Source organism: Aphelocoma coerulescens, chromosome 10 (genome assembly GCF_041296385.1).
Source record: "Aphelocoma coerulescens isolate FSJ_1873_10779 chromosome 10, UR_Acoe_1.0, whole genome shotgun sequence".
Lineage (NCBI taxonomy): Eukaryota > Metazoa > Chordata > Aves > Passeriformes > Corvidae > Aphelocoma > Aphelocoma coerulescens.
The window spans coordinates 298,905-324,159 of NC_091024.1; the positions used below are offsets into that span (position 1 = coordinate 298,905).

At 36.5% G+C, this 25,255-nt stretch overlaps 2 long non-coding RNA genes across 3 annotated transcripts in view; both read left to right on the forward strand.

The window, feature by feature from the left end:
- The window catches only part of LOC138116301 (uncharacterized), a 53,319-nt gene that overhangs the window by 2,837 nt on the left and 25,227 nt on the right, over positions 1–25,255 (forward strand). The window lies entirely within an intron of this gene.
- On the forward strand, positions 1,266–23,842 carry LOC138116302 (uncharacterized). Its single transcript, XR_011154100.1, has 3 exons — positions 1,266–1,311; positions 2,807–2,904; positions 23,557–23,842. It is a non-coding gene; the product is annotated as an uncharacterized lncRNA (long non-coding RNA).

A 25,255-nucleotide genomic window follows, 5' to 3' on the forward strand; every position in this document is an offset into this window, starting at 1 on the left:
GTTCATAGTAACCACATTAGAATGAAGCTTGTGCTTTCAGAGTAAATTTCCACTTTACTGAACAACAGATAATCTGGCATATTTGTGAATAAAGCAGGGAAAAAAACCCCTGTCCTGAGGTTGCCCATGTGCACTTTGGAGAGGGAAACACGGTAATAATGCTGAAATTTTTTTGCAAATTTTTGAGATAATCTACTTTTTTTTTTTATTCCTAGTAAAATAAATGTTTTTGACATATCCACTAAAACACCTGTAAGTACAATCTGGTCCTCAGAGAAGTTTTCCTTCTGCCTTCTTCCTGCTCTGCCTTCCTCATGATTCTTGATAAGAAAATGAATGAGAGAAACTTGTTTAGACACATTTTGCTGGAAGTGTTTTGCTTTTGGCTAATATTTTCCACTTGACCAGCCAGCTTTTCTTCTGGGACCTCTCTGACAGTTGCCCAAGTATTTGGCACTTCTGACTCTGTAAGGTGTAAGGCTGGCTTTAGATGATCTGTTTTCTTCTGACAATCTAATATATGCTGGTGGAAGAGCTGCACATTGGTCTTCTGTTCTGAAAGGCAATGATAGAGACAGATTGCCATTAATCACACACACTTGTAAACATTTAACTAAAAGGAGCTGGAAGAGTAGAGCAATTATCCCTACTAATTTTCTCCATATAATTATTTTTCATTATAGGCAGGTTAGCTAGAAAATACTTCCATTCTTCATTTGAGTAAAAGTGATGCAGTTCTACATTAGGACTCTTGTCATGACCAAATTCCTTTGCAGTCAGTCTGTATCTTTTCTTTTTCATTCATTTCTTAGTGTTCTGTGTAAAATCCAATGTTCTCCGGATGCTGCACATAGCATGAAATCTGCTTTGTTAGTACAATGGTTTTGTGCCCTGCATTCGCACTTATTAAAGAGAGTTTGAGTTGTTATATTCCAAACTTTTTATCTTTCTATTTTGCAAAATGTAGGTGGAATTTTCCTATGACAGGGTGGCTGTGGTGAGCTGAACTCTTTGGAAGTGTTTTCATGCTGAGGAACCTGATGGGTGGTCACCAGAGTAGAATATACTTCTTTGTCTAAAATAACATGGGTCAGATACTATTTCTTGCTAGTTTAATTAGCAAGGTCAGTGAGATTTTTCTGTTGAGAGTAACTGGCCTTTGCATGATTTTACATTCTTATAACCAATTATTCTGGGTTTAAGAGCAATGCAATCGTTCTTGGCTAAGAACTTCAGAGATTTAATGTTGAAATGACGGTTTTTGCAGGTACAGTGAGACTTTCTGAAATTCATCTTTTGCAAAAACTCAAGGTCAGTGTTCTAGGTTAGCAGACCCACTGGGTACTTCCTGCAAATTGACTTTGTAATTCCCATATGATATTCAGTCAAAGTCAGCTAACACCCCAACTCCTTCCTTCAAAACAAAACCCAGTTCCTATCACCCCCTCCCCATTCAGTACCCAAAGCTGGTGTGGTAGTACTTATAAGTTTGGTTTGTATTTATTCAATGAATGCAAATTTGGAAAAAATGTGGGGGGTGAGAATGCTTGCTTTTTTTCTCTTTGTGTTTGTATAGGGTCATTTTTTTTCTTTCAGACTGAAATTTTATTTTGTTTTTACTTTATATCTTACTCTTAGCAAGATTTTTAGCATTGTGTATGTTTAAAGAAGGGTATTTGCCCAAGAAAGATTATTTTCAGGCAGACCAAAAAAAGCAAAATAAAGCTAAAATGAAAATGTCTTTAAAGAAACGATCTTTGAGATAGAGGGTAAGTCCCAGTGAGATCTTGGAAGTGCTACTTGATGCTGAGAGAACCTGATCAGAAGTTAATGCATAATGGAAAGTTAACTCCTCCCTTGAGGCAGCTTATGAAATAGGGAATTTCAGAGCAATGCAGCACATCTCTAAGAAGAGTACTTCTTTTTAAGGGTGCTACTGCAAGAGTGGTTGCTGTATTCCTCTGAGAAATCATTAATTGCCTAATGAGTCTGACAGAGGTTTTCCACACACGCTATGTTTCTGCTGTGTTTCCAAAGTGCACCCATGAGAATTAAGGGCTGTTCACCTGTTGCCAATGAGCCTCAGGGTCACCTTCACACAGTCCATGCGTAAGGGTGGATAAAAACCCTACAATTCAGAAGGAGAAACAAAACCCTTTATAATGGTCTACTTTAAATTGTTCAGAAACACAATCTAGAGTATGGCTAATATGACTCTATAAAATTAATCTAGTGCGATTTTGATAAAAATTATTTCCTAGAAGAGTTTTCTCCAATCCTTCAGCATGAAAAAGAATTTGTACATCCAGGATCTGGAACACTTCCTGCTCTTTTACAGCACCACTCACCCTGGAAGATGGTTTGGCAGAGTGAATGGGAACCCACATGTTACTACAGAATACTGTGCAAAACATTTGGTGGTGGTTTCAGAACACCTTAATTTTATTTGTGATCAGCTGCTACAATGTTAACATTGTTTGACATGCTGTTCATATTGCCTTAGCTGTGGTGAGGAAGTGTTCCATGCAGACGGCTTACAGTGAATTTTGAACTTTTTTTCCTTTTTATTTCTGGATTTTTAAAAACTAGAAATAATATGAAAATTTGTGTTTCTTGGCATGTCACAACTTTGTGTCAGACCAAACCCAAAATATAAAATAAAAAGAGAGATTTGAATGGACACTTGTCTCCTTGGATTCCTAAGGCAAGCTGCTCAGGGTGAAAGCATCAGAAATGAGAAGGTTATTTTATATGAAAATGTTCTGTTTCTGCAAACACTAGGAGTTGGTGTTTGTTTTTTTTATAGCTCCTGAAAGTCAAGAACCTTTGTGAAGTGGCTTACTTTGGGAATTTGATCGAAATCAAACCTGCAGGGAAGATGTAGGGGTCATAAGCTGACCAGAAGTAAGTGAAACCAACTCCTGAACATCCAGATACAGAACAGAATGCATTTTTTCTTTCTTTTAACAAGATGGCATGTTACAATTCTTCCCCATGGGTTGTGATAAGAGCTGAAATTAACTTAGACCTGGGTGCAGGTCAGTAAGTTCTGGCAATGCAAGTTGCATTTTGAATGTAGACTATAAATTTTCTTACTCTATTGCCTGAACACTGCTGGGCCTTTGCTTGTTAAAGGATTGTTTTCTGGTGGAAAAAATTAAATTACAGGAAATTACTTACCTATAGTGACCATCATACAGGTGCCTGAATGGTCCATTGGGTTTTTAAAACTTGTTTTAGGGTTTCTAGTTGCCAAAAAATTTGTTTTTAAAGGCTATGCTTTCTAATTCTAGAATATTATATATAGACTATAATCTTGCAAGCTACATCACAAGATGAGTTTTGAGAGGATACATATTATTCCTCGTATAATTCTTTCTATTTTATCTAAGGGTTGTTTTGTTTTCAGTGATTTCTGCTTGTTTTTGCACACTGAGCTTGTACAATTTCAGTGTGTTATCTTTCTTTGCACTTGTTTCTGGACTTAAAAAAAGCAACCTCCCCAGTTGATATTGCTAATTAGAAATGCTGATTTTCATGTGACAAGGGAGAAACTATAAATCAGAACAAGAAGACAGACTTGCTGTAGGAGGAGATGTTGGCAGGCCCATCACCATACCTGGTCTGGTTTGGGGTGTCCCCTAAAAGAGGGATGTGTTCAGTAGAACTGGGATGTGCCCTGAAAAGGGGAAAACAGTATTGGGGAGGAGCTACCTGTGGGGTGACGGTGAGCAGCTGAGGGAGGTGGCAGAGGGGAAGAGGCACCTGCCCAGTCTGTACCTCATGGGCTCTGCTAAGCCACAGATTTCCTCACTCCTATTTTCCATGTAGGAGAGGAGAGTTTTAGGAGAGAGGAAATGGGATTGTGGTAGGAGTCATCCTCTGCGGGGTTAATCTGGTGAGACTGAGCCCCTTGTCCTCGAGAGAGAGAGGGGGACATGAAACAAAATGAATCCCATACCCGCTGAAAGTTTTATGTTTCTGTACAAATCAAACCTATTGAGGGAATTGTTTGAGATTCAATAGTTTACTGATGGAATTATTTATTTAGAGAGCTACATTTTCCAGCTTTTATCCTAGCTTGTGACATAAAATACCATAAGTTCTTGTGAACTGGGGGATAGCAGGAACAGAAGTCTCACCAGACCCATTAGAGTAACTTTTTTAGTCTAAGTTTTGATCTAGAAATGTTTGGTAAAGATAGTGATAAATCTTCAGTTCATTATAATGTCTAAATATTGCACTTAATATGGGACAACCATTTAAACGAGATGTGACTTTGTAAGCTGAAACAGCTAACTGTAAAAATGTAACTGCCAGCTTAATTTCAGATAGTGTGCTAATTTATTAATTTCAATGGAAAACTAAAGCTGCCACTGCTCAGTTTAATGGCTATGTTTATCAATAAACATTATATATTAATAAAATTAATTGGTTGTGTCAGCACTTTTCAACTTTCCCTAAAAGAAGTAAAACTTAGATTCTATCCTCTCAATCTGTTTCATCTGAATTCTTTCTGTGAGGGTCTTAATTAGACTTCTTTGTTACAGTTTGTGCTGCATCTTAGCTGTAGTTTCCATTAGCCAAGGGAAGAAGTGAAAGGGTACTGAATGAATGAAGGTTATGATCTGTTGGTACAGAATCAGCCTTCCGTGCTTGTGATAAAAATTATCACCTCATAGCTTTTAACTGATCTTTAATTTTTTTTTTTTTTTCCCCTGGAAATCTGTAGCGGCTTCTGGGATTGAAAACTTAATTATCTTCTACTCTTGCTGCCTCTGAGATGGTCCCCCTTATTGACATCACTCTGATTTGTAACTGTAATAGTAATTCCTCTGTTAGGCTGCAGTTGCATTGGCTGTGCTGTTTGGTTGGTGGTAGTGTAAGAGCGTCGGGATGAGAGAATAATCCAAGGAAAACAGAAACCCAGAACAACAGTGATGGGAACTTTAGCTGCTCTTATTTGGTTGCTTTTTGTAAGCGACAACTCCAAAAAATCTGTTTGCATTCAGCTCTGACTGTATTAAAAGTCCTGCCCTGGCCGTGTGGGTGCAGTCAGGCAGACACCCTCGAGCCTCTGCTGAGTGCATTTGCAAGGCACATGATTCAAATCAGAAGTGGGGCTGCCAAGAATCTGGCAAGATACAGATGTGCTATCTTGCTGGCATTAACATCACATGAATGACAGGTCATAATGTGATGTCATTGTTAAAGGAGCTTGTGCTTCTCAAATTAGGGAGAGGTAGGGGATCTCAGAAAACCTCTTGTGCTGAAGGATGAAGAATGTGCTGTATGAATTCTTGCTTTTCATTCAGGGCAGCCTACTTTCACAAAAAATTAATTATTACTGCAAGGCCAAGATACTCAACAATTGAATACACACTTAAACTGTGAATGTGTTCAGGTTCTGGAGTAGTTAGAGCTCAGTGCTGACTTTATCTGGTACATAAAGTTATAACTAGTCAGATCAATGCATTTTCACTTTTGAGATGTATAATGTGCTGCTTAAATTGATGTCGTATTTTCACTTGTCAGAAATCTTTTGCTTCAACTATCTTGATTTTGCTGTGACAAATCACTCTTACGAGTAGAAATTATGAACTTGTCTGGTTGGTCTCAAATGAGCATTTAGGATAAATATTTTGAATTCCTAAACAAAAGTAGACAGGTGTTTATATTTTAGTCATGTTGCTTTAAATCCATTATATTATGCTGCTGTAGTTTTCTTATACATCATGCCAGTTCAATGTGTTTTTTATTTTTGTATGTAAGCTTAGTCTGTCAACAAAATTATAGGAGAATGAATGATAACTTTAAACATAACTATGCTTGATTTTGTTTCTGTCATCTTCTAGCTTCCTTTCCTCAACTTTTGGACTGCTTAAGGTAGTGCTCTCTGGAGGCAGAATTACTTTTTAATGTCCAGTTTTAAAAGTGAACTATATTTTTATTGCTCTGAGCTAACAGAAGCACAGTTCCCCTAGAGGCTGTTCCAAACAATTTTGTAAGAAAAGAGACAGAAATATTTCAGGAAACAGATTATCCCTGACAAATATATACAGCTGTCTAATAGAGCAACCTCCTCAGACCCATCCCTCTCACAGGATTTTTTTGGTCTCTCTAATCTTCTTACTTTTACAGAATCCAGTTTTGTATTCCATTAGTATGCATGTGTATGTTCTAATAGTCTATAAAAATGCTGCATGACCTACTTACTGAGAACCTGGTTTTACATCCCATTAGTGGACATATATTTTCACAGTAACAGACTTTTAAAAACACTGTGTGACCCATTTATTCTGCTTCATTGGTAACTCCTGATGTAGTGTGTATATACATCTCCTTTCCCATTGTTTAGGAAAATATGAGAAAACCTTCCAATGCCGAACAAGAGTTCTGTGCTGTTTGAACTGCTTAGACACTAATATGGTGCTTGAAAGCATCTGCAATTTAAGAAAAAAGAATGTAGATAAAGCAACCTGTACTTAGAGAAGGATTAATATTGTGATGTATCCTGACCTATTTTTAAAGGAATCCTCATTTTACTGATTTATGATTGCCTGTTGAACTCAGTCATGCTTTACTTGATTTGGTTTTCTCTGAGGTTCACTCAAGATGTTGAACAAAAAGAAATTCCTATAAATGAAGATAGTGTCCATTTTTTTTAATCCTAAGTGTAATTCCTAAATATTGTGAAGGACCACATATTTTTTGTTTGTAACCTGCTATCTGCCTGTCATTTGTTATGCTTTTTTTCCATGACACCCTCGATTTTTATAGACTTCTATCAAAATTCTTCCTTAATCTTGACTGAGGAGCCTTTGAGTCTAATATGAAACTGTTTAATGTCTTTGTTAATTTTTGTCAGCCTGCTCTGCGCTTTCTATTGTTCTATTCTATTCTTTTTGAGGGCAGGGAAACCCAAAGTTGATGGTGTTTAAGATGAGTCTGCCATGAAGTGCATAATGGTGTTTTGGTCTTTGTTTCTTTCTTAACACTGCCTGAGATTCAATTTAGTCATTTTTGGCTGCCAATGAATAGTAATCTGATGGCTTCATGAAATTAACTATTGTAGCCCCAGATCTGAAATCCAGCTGAGAGTTTATCACATATATAAGTGACCACTTTCCTATTTGTATGATGGAATTTTATTTGATTGTAGCCTGATGGGCCATGGAAAATACTTTGTCAGATCTCTTGTTCTTTTGCCCCCTACATTTTCAAGGAAATAATATCTTGTGGTACAATGCCGTCCTTGGAGGGTCCCTGGGGGTGCCCTGGATTTAGATGCTCTCTGCAGAGGTCCATCTGCTTTCAGACATGCCCTGGAGTGTTTTACATCCTGAATCAGAAACATATGGTAGTGGTTTTATACTATCCCTCTCTTTGTGTGCCCATGGTGGTGAGGAGATTATGCACTGGATGAGGTAGGGGACTTGAATACTTAAGATTAACCCTTGGAGTTCTCAGCTGTTTGTGGGATATGGTCATCCTAGCAGGAGATGAGCTCCTTACACCCAGAGTGTCTGGTCCTGAGTGATTTACTTGCTGTCCTTTCCTACATGCACCCAATAGTAACCAGTTTACAGCTCCAGTACTACTTAGGTGAGTCCCAGAATTCAAACAGAGAGAAATATTCTTGTGCCAAGAATAAATGTGTATAGCATGGGAGAGGAAGACAGAATGATCTAGTCCAAAGGCTTTATAAAACTATGTGAACACTAGCAAGAGAGGGGACTTTAGTTGTCTGGGAGTATTAAAGTGTCATTGGTGTGAAGTTAATCCATGGAACTAATTGTATTTAATTTGGGGGTTTTACACTTGTAGTTCTGAGGCTGAAGTAATTGCATGGAGGAATTGCACAAAAGCCTATGAACAGGTTGCTTTATTGTACCTCATCCACATGTAAATACTTTCCCTCCTATTAGAGTAAAAGGGCTTATTTACTTTAAACATTATACCTAGGTTCATTAAGTGCAGTATTGGAATTTTTAGTGTAGCAGGAAAAGCTGTTCTATCAATAGAGTGGCATTATAAGATGAATATTGTAGCTAACTCCTGGTGCATTGTTAATATATTGGATCTGCAGTTAATTACATCACACTAGAAGGGAATGGTACCATAATAAATAGTTTTTCTACCAACATTGTGACCTACAAAGCTATTGTTTAGAAGATGGCCATTTGGGAACTCTAAGTGTATAGAACTCAATGATTGGTTTAATTTGGAAGTTTTACATTAAAGTCTTGATGAAGTAAAAAGGATGGGAACATGCTTAGCAGCTGCTGCTTTCTGAACTCCTCTTTTAGTCTGGCAAAACATAGTGCAGCTTCCCTCTTGTTACCTATAAATCATCCAAAGTACTGAACATTATATGACACAAACAAATGGATGTGGGACTTGGAAAGACGCAAGATCAGTTTTCAGTTTGAAAAGGCACATTAGGTGAGGTAATCGATCCATTTGAAATGTAGCAATATGAGAAATACATTTGGTTCCACTAAACAATTAGATGTGTGTGATGTTATCAGTTTTAGCTTCCAAGTGCTTGCAAATGGTTCTGCACTGATTTCAGTCTTGGGAGACAGCTGCTGTTTTATACAGGGGGAATAAATTGAAGATGGGAGTAAGCTCTTTACTTGTCACATAGAAACATGACTGCTCATAGTTGGGTATTTGATTATTCTACAGTAACACAAACAAGTGTATAAGGTAAAATGTCAATTGGGATGGTTTTGCTTTTAGCCTTTATTACCTGTATTTAAGCTCCATCATTTCAGCTGGAGAACTTGGAGTACCTCTAATCTTGAATTGTCTATTGCCTTCAATTGCTAATTGCTAATAAATTTTAATATTATGTTTATTACATTTATCTTCTATTTTCAGAGCTGGTTCCTTCTCTGACATGAAGCTTTACTAAACAATATAGCATTTTCCATAATTTTAGCTGCTGATTAATCATAGTTTATGATGTCTAGGACTAAAAAGTCAAATTCTGTTGCAGAAAATGTGATATAGAATGTTTTAAAGCCATGAAGGCTCTATAATACGTATAGGCATCAACACTGCTTGTTGGAAAAATGACCTGTTTAGCTTTAAGAATCACTGTGAATAGGTTTCAGCAGAATAGCTGATCAAGGTTTTACTATTTCACTTGGTTCATGAATATTTGTGAATTTTTATTAGCTACTTATAGTGATCCATATTGTACGTTATGTAAGTCTGTTTATTGTTACCAAAATTAGTTACTGCTTTCATAATATAAATCAAGGAGTAACATCCTATTTTAAAATAAAAGTTGATTTTTAAAGATTTCTAAGACAAAAATTTTTATAAAGACAAATTTAAAGCTTAATTCTTGCCATTTATATTGGTGATGAAAGCAGTGAGTGTCTGTCTCCTGGGAATATGTCTTTCGAATAAGAAATAATAAAAATTAATTTGCGTTACACTGACATAATATGCAATTGTAGGTAAAACCTGTTACACTAGTTGAACTAAAGAGATTGTTGTAGAGAGTGCCTGGCAGAGCAGACATCTCTGAAAAAAATGATACTGAAAGGAGGCTTATAAATGAGTCAACTTTATTTGAGGCTAAAGGACAAAACAATGGCATACTTATCCAGCTGTTCATATTACTTTCTGTGTTATAGGTTATTCAATATGTAATGAGAAATAACAAGTCTTTCCATGTTCTCTGCCCTTTTCTGCACCTCCGCCTCACACTGGTACTTTTTTCAGTTTGCAATATTGATCTTTCCCAAAAGATGGATCTACTGTACTACTAACAGTGATAGTTATTAATCTCATTTAACAGAGCCCCTTGAGATTATAGCAGTTGTCAGAGTGGTAGGGTCACTGCAGTTATTTGTTTAATGTTTCTTTTATGTCTAATCTTGACTGAAGGTGATTCTGTTTAACTCTGCAGCACAAATAAGTTAAAATTGCATGGTATCAGATTGTCATTTCATCTCATGAAAAACTGGGCAATTTTGGAGAACTTTAAGCATCTCAATACATGAACCAAAAATTAACTGCCATGACTCAATTGTACTAAAAGATACAGAGTGTCTTTTGACAGGGATTTATATTTTGTTCCCTAAAACAAAGCAATGAGTTTTAAAAAACACATCTGAAACAATTGAAATAAATATTCCACTTTATTTATTATAGCAGGTCTTGAGGACCTCTGGCTAGCCAAGGGGTTTTAAGAAAAGGAAAGACAATTTGAAATTATATTTATTATGCAAGTTCTGCAGGAGGCAAATATCAAGAGTGCAGAGAATGGGAAGCCTAGATTTTTTGGAATAAGAATTCAAAGGGTATGCCTACAATAGAGTTTTAATTTGGATGGGTCATACTTTTGAAATTAATCTCCTGATCATCTCAAATTACAATTCTTTGCTGTACGTTATGAAGTGGAACATTAAACTTTCATTATTTTGGATGATGGTTCATGGGTCTAAATTTTGTTGTGGCTTTACCCCAGCTGGCAACTAAGCCCCAGGCACTAATCACTCACTCCCCCACCAGTGGGATTGGGAGAGAGAACTGAAGACTAAAAGTTAGAAAACTCATGGTTTGAGATTATTTAGTAGGAAAAGCCAAACAGGGAATTAATTCACCGCTTCTCAGGGGCGGGCAGGTGTTCAGCTCTCTCCAGGAGGGCAGAGTCCTGTCACGTGCAGCGGTGACTTGGGAAGACAAATAGCATCCCTCCAAATGTCCACCCCTTCCTTCCTTCTTCCCCCCACTTTATATACTGGGCATGATGTCACATGGCCTGGAAAATCCCTGTGGTCAGTTGGGGTCGCCTGTCCTGGCTGTGTCTGCTCATAACCTCCCATGCACCCTCAGCCCTCACCAGTGAGGCCCTGTGAAAAGCAGGAAAGGACTTGGCTCTGTGTGAGCCCTGCTGAGAAATAACAAAAACATCTCTGTATTATCACTACTGTGTTCAGCACAAATCCAAAGCACAGCTCCATACCAGCCACTGGGAAGAAAGTTAACCCCAGTCAAAACTAGCACAGCTACAAAGTAAAATTCTAGGAAGAGTATATTTTGTGGATGTTGGGACCTTAGTGGCTTTGGGTTTACTCTACAAATCTGCTGCTATCAGTCCTCACTGCTTGGGCATGCAGGCACAACCAAGGTTGGGGCTAAGGTTTCATCAAATCTGATATCAAACTGCGATCACGATGTTCCATGAGCACTGCTGCCATCCAGAGATGCTCTTCCTCAGAAAAACTTGTATTAATGAAGAACATTATTAAGATACCATATTTCACAGGAGATGGAGTAGATACCTATTGGCTGTTATCAGGTTTTATGAGGAAGGAGGAGGATGTTTGACAACTGCGTGAGGAAGAACAAGTATCTTTTGGCTCCTTTGTGCTTTTCATGTAGCATATATATATAATGTGTGGGTCTCAGCAGAATCATTGGAAGCCACCTGAGATGCTATAACTTTTTTCTTCCATTATAGTCAACAGAGTTTTGCTCAATATATGTGATCCCTCATGTAATCCAATGTGGTTCAGGGTTCATAGGATTCATGTTTCTCTGCTCTTTGAGTAGAGTTGGACCCTTGGTATAAACATCTGTAAATATTTAAAATCTGACATTTATCCTTGATGCAATCAAGGACAGAGGGTTGGGATGAGACTAAATACTAAATAATGCAGCCTGATAAAGGTAAAAGCTGGACAAGAGACACTGCAGCAAATAACAATTCCCTTCTAAAGGAAGGTGAAGCATAAAAGCTGCTACTATTGTATCAGGTTCTGTTCTGTGATAGAGGTGGTAAGGTTCTGTTCTCTTAGAGGAGATGAAATTAAGAGGACCGCAGAATTTGTACTATTGATATGTATCTTATATTTATGTAATTAACCTGAGTAACATTGTTTTAATTTTAAATTAAATATAGTAAACATGTATAGATTACAATTCTTCACTTAATTATACTTAGTGAATCTTAGTTCAAGGTTACAGCATTTTGTATTTGTAGTTAGGAAGCAAAACAGATTTTTTTTCCTTAAAACAAAAGTACTGCATAATCTGAAGATTGCTGAGGTGCCTAGAATGAATGCTAATACAATTTCTTGAAGTTAATGCTTCACTCAGATTAATAAGTGTTCATATTTGTGTGAATATTCTACTTTCTTTTATGAAGAAATAAATTAATAATCACTTTTTTTTTTTTCTGGAAAGAATCATTACTGTTAACATAATTTGAGCCACATTCACTTTTGTTAATTTTTTTTTCATTATGTAGTGAGAGAACTTCTTCATACGTTTTCCCAGTAATATCTTGGGTGTGGCTAGGAATATAATGTAGAAAAAATATTACATTAAAATATACAACTGATGCAACTCAAGTATTTAGTTTTGCTGCGTAGCTGAGATAAACTAATTTACCATTTTCATTCATCTCGTGGCATCGCACGATCTCTTCATTTAAAGAAGTAATTCTTTGTTTATGTAACTTCTTGAGAACGTCTGACTTTTTGGCCAGTACTGCTGACATTCCTACATTTGAGAGCAACCAGATTAGATAATTGCTGAGAATATACCCCTAATTCATCTGGTATTGGTTTAGATTAAGGCACTGTACCCAGTAGTTACTAAAACTCATCTCTTGGAAATTAGCAATGAAGGCAGTTCAGAAATTGATACTTCTTTAATGTGAAGTGGTTCAAGTATAGATTTTAGCATGGTTTTACAAATAGGAACTGTCACTTCTACCACCAACAATGATTGCCTTTTGGTATCTTATTTCACTGTTTACTGAAAATAGAGAGAAGTGTAAAATATCTTTATTATATCATCTACGATCTCCTCCATCTGTGAGTGCACTGCCACAGTCTTGTTCTCCATCTGTCCCTGATTCTATCATACGGTTGGTTCAGTAAAACCTATGGTTGTTTTCTTTGGAAGAGTGTCAAACAGAAACTGAGTGAACACAACTGAGTGAAATGTTTAAACATATTGCTGTTATTTTAATGTTCCAAATTTTAGCCCTAGTGATTTAGATTTTAATAGTTCTAAGTCAAATCCTAAATATAATTTGAGTTTGGATTTTTTTTCAGGGCTCTTAAAATATTTTTTGTTTAATAATCTGTGAAAGGACAATGGATCATGCTTTACATGCTTGAATGCTTTGAATCTAAATCAGCTGGGAATAGTAGTTAATAATTTTAACAGTAGTGGGGATCATGTGTTCTATAGCAAAGTATGAAAAATAACAGATTAAATAATTATGTTTTACTTTAACTGGGTATTTCTGTAGATATGAGATTTTTTATCCATGAAGGGAACTCTAATGTAGATGTGTCTAGAAAAACTGAAAACCTAGGGATCACTTACTCATGAGGAATTCTGCACATGATTCTAGTCTATCTCCTCATTTGACCTTGTTATTTGTGTATGTGTATTTCCACTGAAATACGGGATCACTGGGAACTGGAGGCTCATATAACACTCAAGTTGGTAACAAATGTTTATGGAAGTGAACATGAAAATGAATGAATTTAGAAAATCGATTTCTGGATTCTGCTGGCTCTATAGCATTACTGTTTTTTAGCGCACATTTCTAATTGTCAGTGGAATGTCTGGGAAGATAGTTTTCCCCACCTCTTTCTTAATAATGTTTTTAAAGCTGTAAAGGTTAGCATGCTGTTACACCTTTCAGTGCTGTCCTCTTTCTCTACTAGTTCCATAATACTGCAGGATGTTAAATAATGTTTAACACATGTGGAAAGTTAAAAGCATGAATATATTCACTGATCACATTTCAGGGACCATTTTAGTCTACAGATTATTTTAGGTACCAAATAGAATTGCTTTTAAAATCTGAAATCCAATTAATAAAGTTGTAGAGAGATAGAAATGTCTTGGATTTTCCCTTCTGGACTTGATCTAGAGTTATTTGACTAGACTTGGCATATCATGAGGAAATAGTTTTATGCATTTTAAAGTTTTTAATAGAGACCATTATAATGTGCTGTTTGATATAATCAGATTAGCAAAATCTAGTAGATTTGTTCGGCCTCTGTGGTCGCTTCTTTCCCCTGTGTGCTGTCGTTGTTAACATAGCTCAGTGGAGCACTGTCATCTTCAATGGATGCCTGCCAAGGTTTCAGCTCAGCTACTGGCTGGTAATCTTGGCTATAAATATAACCCCCCTCTTCAGACAAGCTTGAAATAAACGAGGGAAATTATTACTTCACACAAATCTGAAATTTTAGCATGGATGTTGTGTGTTGGGTATCTAAAAACATAAAATCCCACTTTGAAAAAAAACATCTGAAGAGCTGCTCCATGCAAACCTTGTAAAAGTGCCCTTATACTGCAAGTGGTTGGTGAGTAATTGCTGGTACTTCTGTGATATGGATGAATGTTTAGAGAGGTTGACTATCACATGTGTATAGTATTTGCAGCAAGTCTAGCACAACAAAGCCTCCAACTTGACCTGTTGGTGCTGTCTCTGTCAGTGCTGAGGAGCAGGGCTGTGTAGGTGTCAACAGACAGTAGTTACAGGCAGTCTTCAAGGAGGATTTTTCCTTAGCCCACAAGCATCTGTTCAGTCTTGGGAAGATGTGCTGTGCTGCTGTAAGAGTTGATTATGCAAGTCTCACTGTAGTGACAAGGCTTTTGGAGAGGAACTATGGGAGTAGCAGGAAAATTCACTCTCTTACCAGGGTTCTGATTAAATTCAATTCTTGAGGCAGAGCTGCTCTTTGAGCACTGCCCACTGCTATTTGGCTTGTTCTTGAAGGAATAGATCACCCAGAGGCAATTTGGTCATTTCTGTGTCAAGTCTAGAACTGAGATCCTGCATAAATAGAACTTAAATTATACCCGGACTTGACATCTCTGGATTCTCTTCCATTAGGAAGCTGACTTGCAAGGCCACAGACATCTGCCATCATTCAGAAGGACAGTGTCAGAATAAATGCTGCTGTGGGAAGAAAGGGAAACAAGGAAAAGATATTTTTCGATAACCTTGTGTATGTTGTTTCATTCTAATGATCTGTTTGGCAAATTTGATGGGCTCTACTTCGATTAGGGAAGAAAGCAAATAAAAAATAAGCAACAGAATATATGAGTGTTCTAGCAAGCAAATTTAATTTCCTCATTGGTCATGGATACAATATGGCTTGACAATACAGATAAATACAGCCCTTGGTTAAGAGGTATAGGTATCAGTGAAGGATGAAAACATGTTCTGATGTTTTAAGTGCATGAAAATCCTGCTCTGTCTTTACCTGTACTTGTGCAGCCCAATGATCCTTTTTGTTAGTCCCTGAGCCAGAGACTGGATCAGATAATTACCCTGGGAAGAAAGAAAGATATTGCAGGAGAACGACAGGATAAGTGGATGAAGTGTGTGTGTATATATACACATACCTCCCTTCTTTTCTTTTTTCTTCATTTCTTTTGAGCAATACTAGTTTATGAATTTTCCCTGCACTTCTCTGCTTATTCAACCTTATGTCACATCCTTGTTTGTGCTAATACAGCAAACTAATTGAGGTTAAAAGTTACCTCTATCTGGAGCACATACTTATAGGCAGAAAGCCACTGAGAAAAGAGCGAAAGCATCCAAATTTGTTTAGCTTCTCCGGCTCAATTCCAAAGTTTGCAGAAGAATAAAACTCAGGAAGGAAAGCTTGGGAAGGTGGTAACAGGTCTCTGGGGAGATGAAATAAATGTTCACAAGTGCTGTGAGAGAAGAGTTTTGACCAGGAGCATCTTGTAATTCAGTATTGTGTGAATTGAGTGAAAAATATTAATTCACCAGTATTAATATGCTGGAAGCAGAACTTTGGGGTTTTTTTAAACACAGCACAGTTCCTTTCACCTAAGCAATCATTTTGGTGATGATTCCAGAGAGCCCCAGAAAAGGCAGCCATCAGTAGTAAGTATTTCACAATCTGATAAAGGAGTATTTGCTGAAGCTGATAGAGGCAATTGCTTGTTAGTGGTACTTTGGGTTGTTGGCTTTTTTTAAATTATAGTCTTGGAAGTGCTATTTATATATTGTTTGTTTGAGTATAAATTATCTTATTATACAGTTTAGGTGTATGAAAAAATGAAATAATTTTGTGTGTGGTAGTTTGCACAGTTACATGTACAGAATGATTACCTCTGCTGCACTGTTGGAGAGTCTGACTCTGCTAACTCTGCTACATTCAGTGTTGCTACACTGAATATTGCTGTGGTTTATCTTGAGTTGTCAATACCCAGCTTTATGTTGTCTGTATCTAGAGCAGATATTGTAACTTTGAATTGAATAGATTGCATAATCATTAATATGTAAAGTTCTGCTTATCAGAAATGCTTAGTTTTATTCTTCCCTCTTTACCTTTGAAACAGAGTTTGGAGAGGAGTTGGGATCAAGATGTTTCAGGATATTGAGGTTGCCTTTTTCTATAGATATTTATGGTGAAATTTGTGATTTTTTTTTTTTCCCCCCCCACATCTTTCCAGGAAGTATGTGAAGTTTGTCTGTACATGTTTCATCTTTTAAAATGCCCATTAGTCAGATGAACTGCACTGTGTATAGGTTGAGGGGAATTTCAAAAAAAGGTATATTTTGGGGGAAAAAAGAAAACTTCTTCTGCTTCTGACATATATGTGTTTCCAGGGTACATACTGTACTTTAATAGTTATATACCACCCTTTTTATACTTCAACAAATGTTTGTTTATATCATCATATTTGGATGCTCCAAAACACGTTTATTTTTACAACAGCCAATCAGCATGCAGGAGAAGTAAACCATGCAACTTCGGAATTGCTTATCATCTGTATAACAAAGATGAATTACATTCTAAATCTTATCTGATTATTCAAAAGTACCTTTTATGATAGCAATGTCTTTGCTTTGCAGTTTTTAGAAAGCCAGGCATCGTGAATCTGATTAATCATGTAAAATTAGATTGAAAGAAAGGAGAAAAGAAAAAAAAAGTGGTACTGCATATTCTGGGTCTTTTCCAAGCAGGTGGCATTACCTGATGCTTAAAATCTTGTTCTTTGTGGGCAAACTTTAAGAATATCAAATGATAGTGAAACTCTTAAGTTGCAGTGAGCCTAATTAAGAACCGGTTCTATTAATGGGATCTCTAGATCAACTAATATAACCTCTAATGGCAAATATTTGCCAGAATTGGTTAGATCATAAATTGAATGATATAAAGTACAAACAGAAGGATAGTCCTAAGCTCCTAATCTTCGACTTCCCTGGAGGATCTAATTGTAAGGCAAATTTGTTGATGGTATCTTTAATAATAGACTCCTGCATCCAGCTGAATCTGGCTTTTATTTGCCTTGACTCGGAGGTTCAGGCCTTGGGACTGCCTCTATCAAAATTCAGTTCTTGGTTTCTTGGATTTGATTTTCTTTTTTTTCCCCTATGTTTGCGCTGTCTTATTTAGAGTTGGAAAATGCACAATAAAACTTCTTGCATAAGTTTTGATTGTCCTTGAGATCTAAAACATTGTAATGAGAAATCTCAAAAGGCACAGGATGGCTCATCCTGCTATATTCCCGAGCCACTGTTTCATCAAGGAGAATCACAAACCTTGGAAGACTTGCAGGTGTCTTTTCTTGGGAGGTTCTCAGACTGATGCAGTTCAGAAATCCTTCTTCTGAAAATGAATATTCTGTTACCACAGCAAATTGGGTCTGTGGAGGATAGGGATTGTTTATTGTCACAGAAGTAACAAATTGTCCGTACAGTAAATGACCGGAGCTGCTTTTTAGGGCTTAAAAGAGAGAACTGTATCAGAAAGTGAGGGGAAACAGAGTTAGATGATATGAGTATGTCTGCTGCTCATCCCCAGACTTTCAGTGAAAATTGGGGCAATTACACAGCAATGAATGGTAATGAAACACATTATGTTATTGTTCAGCATCATAAAAACCCAAACCTAAGCACTGATCACGAGTGCTTTTTCACTGATGTGCCAGAATACAGCTGGCTTTTTGTAGGGACTTCACATTGCAACACAGCAACATTTTCTGTATATTACTCTTGTCATTAGTACTACAGCTAATCTCCTCAATGATGTCCGACTCCATCATCTCTGCGTTATTACCTTGTTTATAACTGCACAGTGTTTCTACTGCACTGCAGAGAAGTGTGTCCTAATTTTCCTGAAATAGTGGCTGTTTGAGGATAGGAAGCTAAGGCAGTGACTGCACATTCAGTTTCTGGTGGTTGACTGAATCTAGAAGCATTGTGCAGCATTTCAGGGCTGTTCTGAAGTGATATGGGACTGGTTATGAAAAGATAAGACTGAATTGTATGGGCTCAAAATGGATCTGAGTGGCTCATAGAAAGCAAGATGCCCGCACTTTCTCTCCTCAATCACACAGTCCCTTCTTTTCCCAGTGAGGAACTCCACAACAGCATTCACAGCGAAGCATTTGTAGTCTGAAATTGCATTCTCAGAATGTGTTTTCATCTCAGGACTGAAATTCATTCTGTTTTCTAATGGAAAACTTCAGCTACAAACAGGGAGACAATCAAGGACAGGTAGATGAAAAATGTCTTGAAATTGGTTCAACCAGACGAAGATCACTGCTTTGAAACCTATAGGAGACCCTTTCATCTTCAGGTGGTTTAATTACTTGAACTCAGATTCCTATTGTCTTTCAAACTACATTATTGTAGGCAGAATGTGACCTTGGCCTCTGGCAGTAATTGGAGTGCCCCATGTTTTCATCTGAAGAGTGCACCCAGTTTACCTGATGATAACCAGGACTGTGAACACACTGGTTTTGGCTTAGCTTGTGGAGTTGTTCGCTGATGAAGGCATTTACAGGGTTATGGGGAGTGAAACTCTATCAGTGGCACATTCAATGAGGAAGTAACGTCCCTTGAGTCTGTGGAAAGATAAAGTTCCATTTGCACAGTGCAGGGTAAGAGAGTACTTGTTCAAAATGCAGTAAACTGGACATGACTGACAGATATGCTGACAGGTGACAGCTGAGTCCAGGTTGGAAAGTCACCTTTGTCTTCTGACGTAAGCATGAAGTGGATACAATTCCCTGTTGCTTTGGACCAAAACAGTTATCCATACCAGCACAGAAGAGTACAAAAGAGATGTAGAAATTTAAATTATTCTCTTACAGCTTTTTCATACTGTTTTTAGAGTTCAGAACATGGAAGAATCAGGCCTTGGTAAGTTTTGGATGTCTAGACATGGTCTAACAATGTGTCAGTGGTCCAGCAACCAGGAAAGAAGTTTGTAATGACAGGGTTGTAGTTTTGTTTTAGGGAGCCTGAATGACAGAGTTGGTTTCTTTTATGCCCCCAAACTCCATGCCAGATGCTGAGCCACCTTTTTGGATCAATTTCTGTCTATAAATAGCTGTTCTTCTCTCTAAAGATTCCACTATGGAGTGATTGACTTTGCAGTACTTCTCCTCAATGTTTTTAGCACTTCCATAAAGACATCCTTCATTCTGTGGTTTTAATTGAACACCATTCATTGCACCCTCAGTCAGTAAATAGAATAAAGGTGACAGCCTTTTCTTACGAGTATCACCTTTCTGTCTTCCACTTAATGAATGAATCTGTGTCTTTGATTTTAAAAAAATGGCTTGACTTTCATAAATGTTTAGTTTCTTTCCTTTGAAAATGTTAATTTAGGGAAAGGGTTTTCTTTCAGTGAAGAGCTTAAAGGCAGACAAATGAAATACAAGTGAAAAAAGGCTTATGGAAAAAGATTCAATTAAGCATCACTAGCAACAGGATGGGCCCTGTTTATATAAAAAAAATCCTATCTGTGTGACTTTTTTCCCTTAACAGATGGAGATGGTAACATCCAGCCAACCTTCACTAAGTAAGTGCTATGAACACTGAGTATCTGAGCACAGGAGCTCCTCTGTGCTCCTCAGAGATTTGCCACGCAGTTTCAGAAAAACCTCTCAGTGGTGTACAAATGTTTAAGTTCCTTAGGTGGTGTTTCATCACCTTGTTTTTAGCCTGTAAATTTAATCTATAAATGTCGCTTCCTTTTCACATTTACCTGTTACAGTGCAAAAATTCCAAGAATAGTGTCTTGATTCGGGTACATTTGTTTTGTATGCACGTTTCTCAGCGAAATCTGTTCTGGGAAGCAGGAATTGAGAGCATGCCTGCAAAATAGCACTTCATATATGCCTGCTTTATACTTGGAAATGTAAAACCTACCCATTGATCTGAAGCTCGTCAGAGGGGAAATTGTGTCAGTAGTAGTGAGATAATTATGAATGTGTTTCCTGGTGTAGACGGGCTTGGTTAGCACTGCTAAACTCTTGATTCTAGCTGTTAGCAAAAGGATGGTACGTGTGTGAGACTGACAGTCTGTATTGCCTCATTTATGGTTTTTAAGGGTATGTAAAGTGCTTTAGCACAGCTGAGCCAGAATTTAAAGCCCTTGTGAAAACATGGTAATGCTGTGTTGTTGTGATTAAAGGAAACTGATGCATGACCTAATGGCAGCTTAGCTGAAAAGAAGAAATGATGAACCTTTTTTTTTTACTAAGCTAAAATCCAACAAAAGGAGAACCTCATGGCTAGAGGCTATAGTGGTAGATGTGTGGATTAGGTACTCTCTAAACGATTAGGAAGTAATTGTGTTGCTGAATATTTAGAGAGGGTCAGGGAAATTATAGCATCATTTTGTATTTTAATATTAATTAAGCACAATATTTAATGAAGGAAAAAACCGCTCTATATTTAGAGCCTTTGCTATTTTAGATCTAATTTGAAGAAGAGAGTTGCCCATTTGAACATTATAGGCTGATAATTTTTTTCCCCTTTTTGAATTAGTATTTTTAGACTCTAGTAGTAAACTTAGCAAATATCTATAGATGAATATGTAATCTATTAAAATATATTAAAATAATCCGAATTATTAATCCTGATATTATATTATCAATATACTATTATGTCAATATATTAACGATATGCTATAATATGTTATTATATTATTTATTATCATATAATTATAGATGTATAATAGATATAATATATATTATTAATTAGTCAAGGCAATGAGGGTGCTTTTTTTTTCTTTTAACTTTTTTATGTGTTTCTGATAATTTTGTTGTTTCTCTTTTGTTTCCTAGAATGTTTGTATGAATTTCTCTTTAGCTGAGCTTGGTTTTCAGAATGCATTTTTCTGTACGCAGGTGATGGTGATTTTGATTTTTCAAGTCCAATAGGTGTTCAGGAATGTATCCAGTTCCACCCTTTCAATTGCAGTTCTTCAGCACTGCAGGTTTGGCTGTTGGGGCTCACCTGTGTTGTCCAAACTGCACGAGCAACTGTGAGTGCAGGAGAGGCTTTATCCAAGAACGGAATCTGGCACTTGTAACCTTCACTACAATCAAACAAGATTTGTCAGATTTATGATTTGTGTGTCTGGTAGGAGCACTCTGTGTGTTTCTGACTCCTGATAATTAATGAGTTTGTAAGGAGGGACATAATGCAAATGCATTTAAAACTGAGCTCTTTTTTTCCCCCAGAAATACTTCTTTTCAGGCAGATGTAGAGTTCCTTCAGGGTTATTCTTGAGCATATTTTGGAACAGTATCCCTGAGTAACTAATCTGAATTATTACTTAGAGAAGAAATTCAGGTGTAGTCAAGACTTTAAAGCTAGCTATATACTAAATAATTAAATACAGTTGGAAATAGGATATCTTTAGTGAATGTGTTTTGTATATAACTTTGCTGACAAGCTTCAAACTGAACTTTCTTCCTTTCTGGGTCGCTTTTCTTTCTCAAGTCCTCGGATTGACTGGTACTTAAAATTTGTTTATTTCTTTTCCAAGTTTTTATTCTAAAATAACTGTACCCAGACACCACATTACACATGCAGCCTTCTTAAAATGGACTTAATCCACTTTGTGTAAAAACTAGTTACGTTTCAAATATATTTTGTGAAAAAAGCCAAACTAATTAAATAGTACTTATGTCAGTTTTTCAAGTGTAGACATTTACTACTTTGATAGTTAAAAGCTAGTGCTCAAATGCACCTCATTTTTGAAAAGGTTTTTTTTGTGCTGTGTGACTCTTGCCAGCTGACAGAATAACCTTGAGAGAGTGCAGCCTTTGCTTCTTTTTCATACATATTTATTCTGCTACTCTAGGATCATCCAATGGGAATTCATTACTTCAGCAATGATTGAAGAAATGCTATTTTTAATCTAAGTAATTTTCTGTGAAGTTTAATTCATAACATAAGAGTACCTCCTGGGTAATAACTAAAAATTATATATTTTTAATGAAAAGAATTGCCTTGAGTCCTCAGTGTCCAGTAGACTTGCCTCCCACTCTCCAAAACTCACAGATCATCTATGCCATAAAATGTTTAATATTTCATTATAACTTAATTACTGGACAATTTCAAGATTAACAATAAAGTTGCCTTGGTTGGACTTAGGGGCTTTTAGACTTGTAGGGGAGACTGGTTTCCAGTTGGTTCTCTTCTGTTAAGAAACACGAAATTGGTTTGGGAAGAGTTTAGGTTAATAAGACTTGCAGGCTCTATTTTTTCAGTTTGAACACTGACACAGATTTATCAAATAGCCCTATGATTGTGCGTGTGGGCTTGAAAAAATGCTTAGTGATATTTCCAAATTACCCTTAGTTGCCTGTGCTTTATGTTCCCAAATAATTTTAAGCAGCAGCTTCATAGTTATAGTTTGCATTGATCACATGGCAATGAAGAGAAGCCCCCTCAATATCTGGGTTAGTTAGTCAGAATAATGCTGCAGAAGAGCTGATTGCAAAGCTCATAACCTGTGGAGGGGTGGTGGGGTTGGCATTCAGAACTCTGGCTCTGTTCCTGTTCTGGCTTGGGTTTATGTTATGAGCTTAGGCACCAGTCTCTGCTTCTGTTTCCCCTTATTCTACTGTGCCTTATCTATTTTGGCAATCCCTTTGCAGTAAAAATATCTACCTCTGATTGCATTTTTACAAATAATAGCTGACCTATGCAAGGTATATCTGTACCAGATATGCTATTTGTTGTTCTACATGTTAACTGCTAAAATAAATAAACAATCCCCCCCAAAAATCCCCAAATCAAAAGCTGTAAAAAGTTATACACTAAACCATAAACATAAACACATAATCCTTTCTTCCTTGTTTTTTTTTCTGGAAGAAGATATTTTACACAACTGTCTGCAACTTAATTTAAAATTCAGTGTAATCATAGATCAGAGAACATGTTAAATCTGAATTAAAATCTTGGCAGCTTTTAATTTTAAATTTGGATGCCAATTTGCACTTGTAGCCTAATGAATTTAAATAGTTCCTTGAATTTTGGAGAGTATTCAGCCTTTTGGGGGTAACTGAATTTTTTCTGTGTGATACCTAATGATGGCAAATATAGAAGTATTAGAATTTGGTCAAATTAAGTAATACCTGAAAATGACCTAAAACCTCACAGGTATTTTTAATTATTCTGTAATTTATTTGTGAACTATTTTATATCTAGGGAACAACTCCTGGTTCCTACAGTGTCATGAGATTTATTTTTTTTTTTTTTTGCAGAGTGCTGTTTCTGCTAGATGCCTTTAAAACAGAGAATCGTTGTAGAGCTGTGCAACTCTAGATTCTAGGTGAAGTGTACATCAAAAGCTTAAAAAACATTTAAATGTATTAAATGTAAGTTATTTTTTAATGTCTTAGTGAAGCTGTGCACTAATTAAGTACTTGTAATCTTGTTATTCACAGTTTAGGACAAAATACTGCTAATTGTCTTGCAGGAATTATTGATGGTGATGGTGCATGCAACACCTCTTAGTTCCAGCAGTAGTTCTTGCATTTTTAGCAGAGAAATGGCATAAAAGTATTGAATTACACCTTTTAAAAAAAAAGGTTGTCTCTCTCCATGTTGTGTCAGAAAAATTGAAATACTTACAGATGATATGATGTATTTTCACATGGAATAAAAAATTAGTGTTTCAGAAAACATAAAGGATGCCTGCTTTTAATGGTGAAAACTCAGAAGTGTTGTTAATACCTTTCTGATTAATAGTGAAAGGAAAGAGATGAGCTGAACATATATAACTAAATCAACAGAAAAATCAGTAAAAAGGAGAATTAATTTACATAGCTTTAAACAATGCTAAGGACTGATTCCTGCTGTTGCTTCTTATCAATCCTGGTATTGTGATCAAATCTTAGGCTGCTTTTCCAGTTGACAGAAAAGCAAATTTTACCGCTGATCATTATGTGTGGGTATATAGCATCACAGCTTTCTCTTAGCAAAGTGGTGCAGGGTAAAAGTAGTAGTTGTAGAAAGTTCTGGACTGGAACAAAGAGCTTCAGATTTTGCTTTTCTAATTAAGTTGCCTGTTCAGTTGTGTGGTTTCTCTGGATTTTTTTTTCCCATTAGGAGCTGCCTATGAGCCCTCAGGCTGAACTGTACATTTAAGGTCCACTTTAGTAGTCTGTGCCAACAGTGCTCCCAAGTGCCTCATGCTTTTGTTCTCATTGTAATGAGAAGCCCAGAAGTTATATTTATTACATTTACCTGTTGCTTATATCACACAGAAAGAACTAACAGGAATTTGATTTAAGGTGTCTGTTAGTTGCACAATGTTGTTGTAGTCAATTGAAGAACTTTAGGTCTCCAAAAGGTTGTGGGTTTTTGATTTGTTTGGATATATGTATTGGATATATAGGTAAAGGAACACTATGAAATATTCATCAGTGATGAATTTCAAATTGTGAATTAATGATTTGTTTGCCTCTGAATATTGATACCTTCACTACAATTTGGATTTACTTTTCATATTGGTATCCTGCTCTAGAAATTTCAAGGAGGTAGCTTATTCATGGGCTTCTTTACTTACTATCAACAATTATCAGAAGACAGTCTTGCTTGAAAAGTTGATTGAAGTCTTCCTACTTGGTCAATAAGTAATTGTATTGTATCAAACTGTAAACACCCATAACTGCAGACAGAGATAGTGACAAGTGCTGTGCCTTGGGTAAAAAACAAGGTTCAATGCTTAGAGCATAAGTTTGGAATCTAAGGCTGCTTGAATTTCAATTCTGATACTGTCTTTGCACTTTATAATTTAAACAAAAAATTTAATCTTACTCCCTCAGTTTTTCTGTGTGTGAATGATGGGACATTGCTTGCCTCAGAAGAATATGATTGTGGATAAAACACGTAAATTCAAAATATTATGTAAGCAGTGCCCCTGCAGTCTTTAACAAGTCACTGTTTGCTTTTACCTCT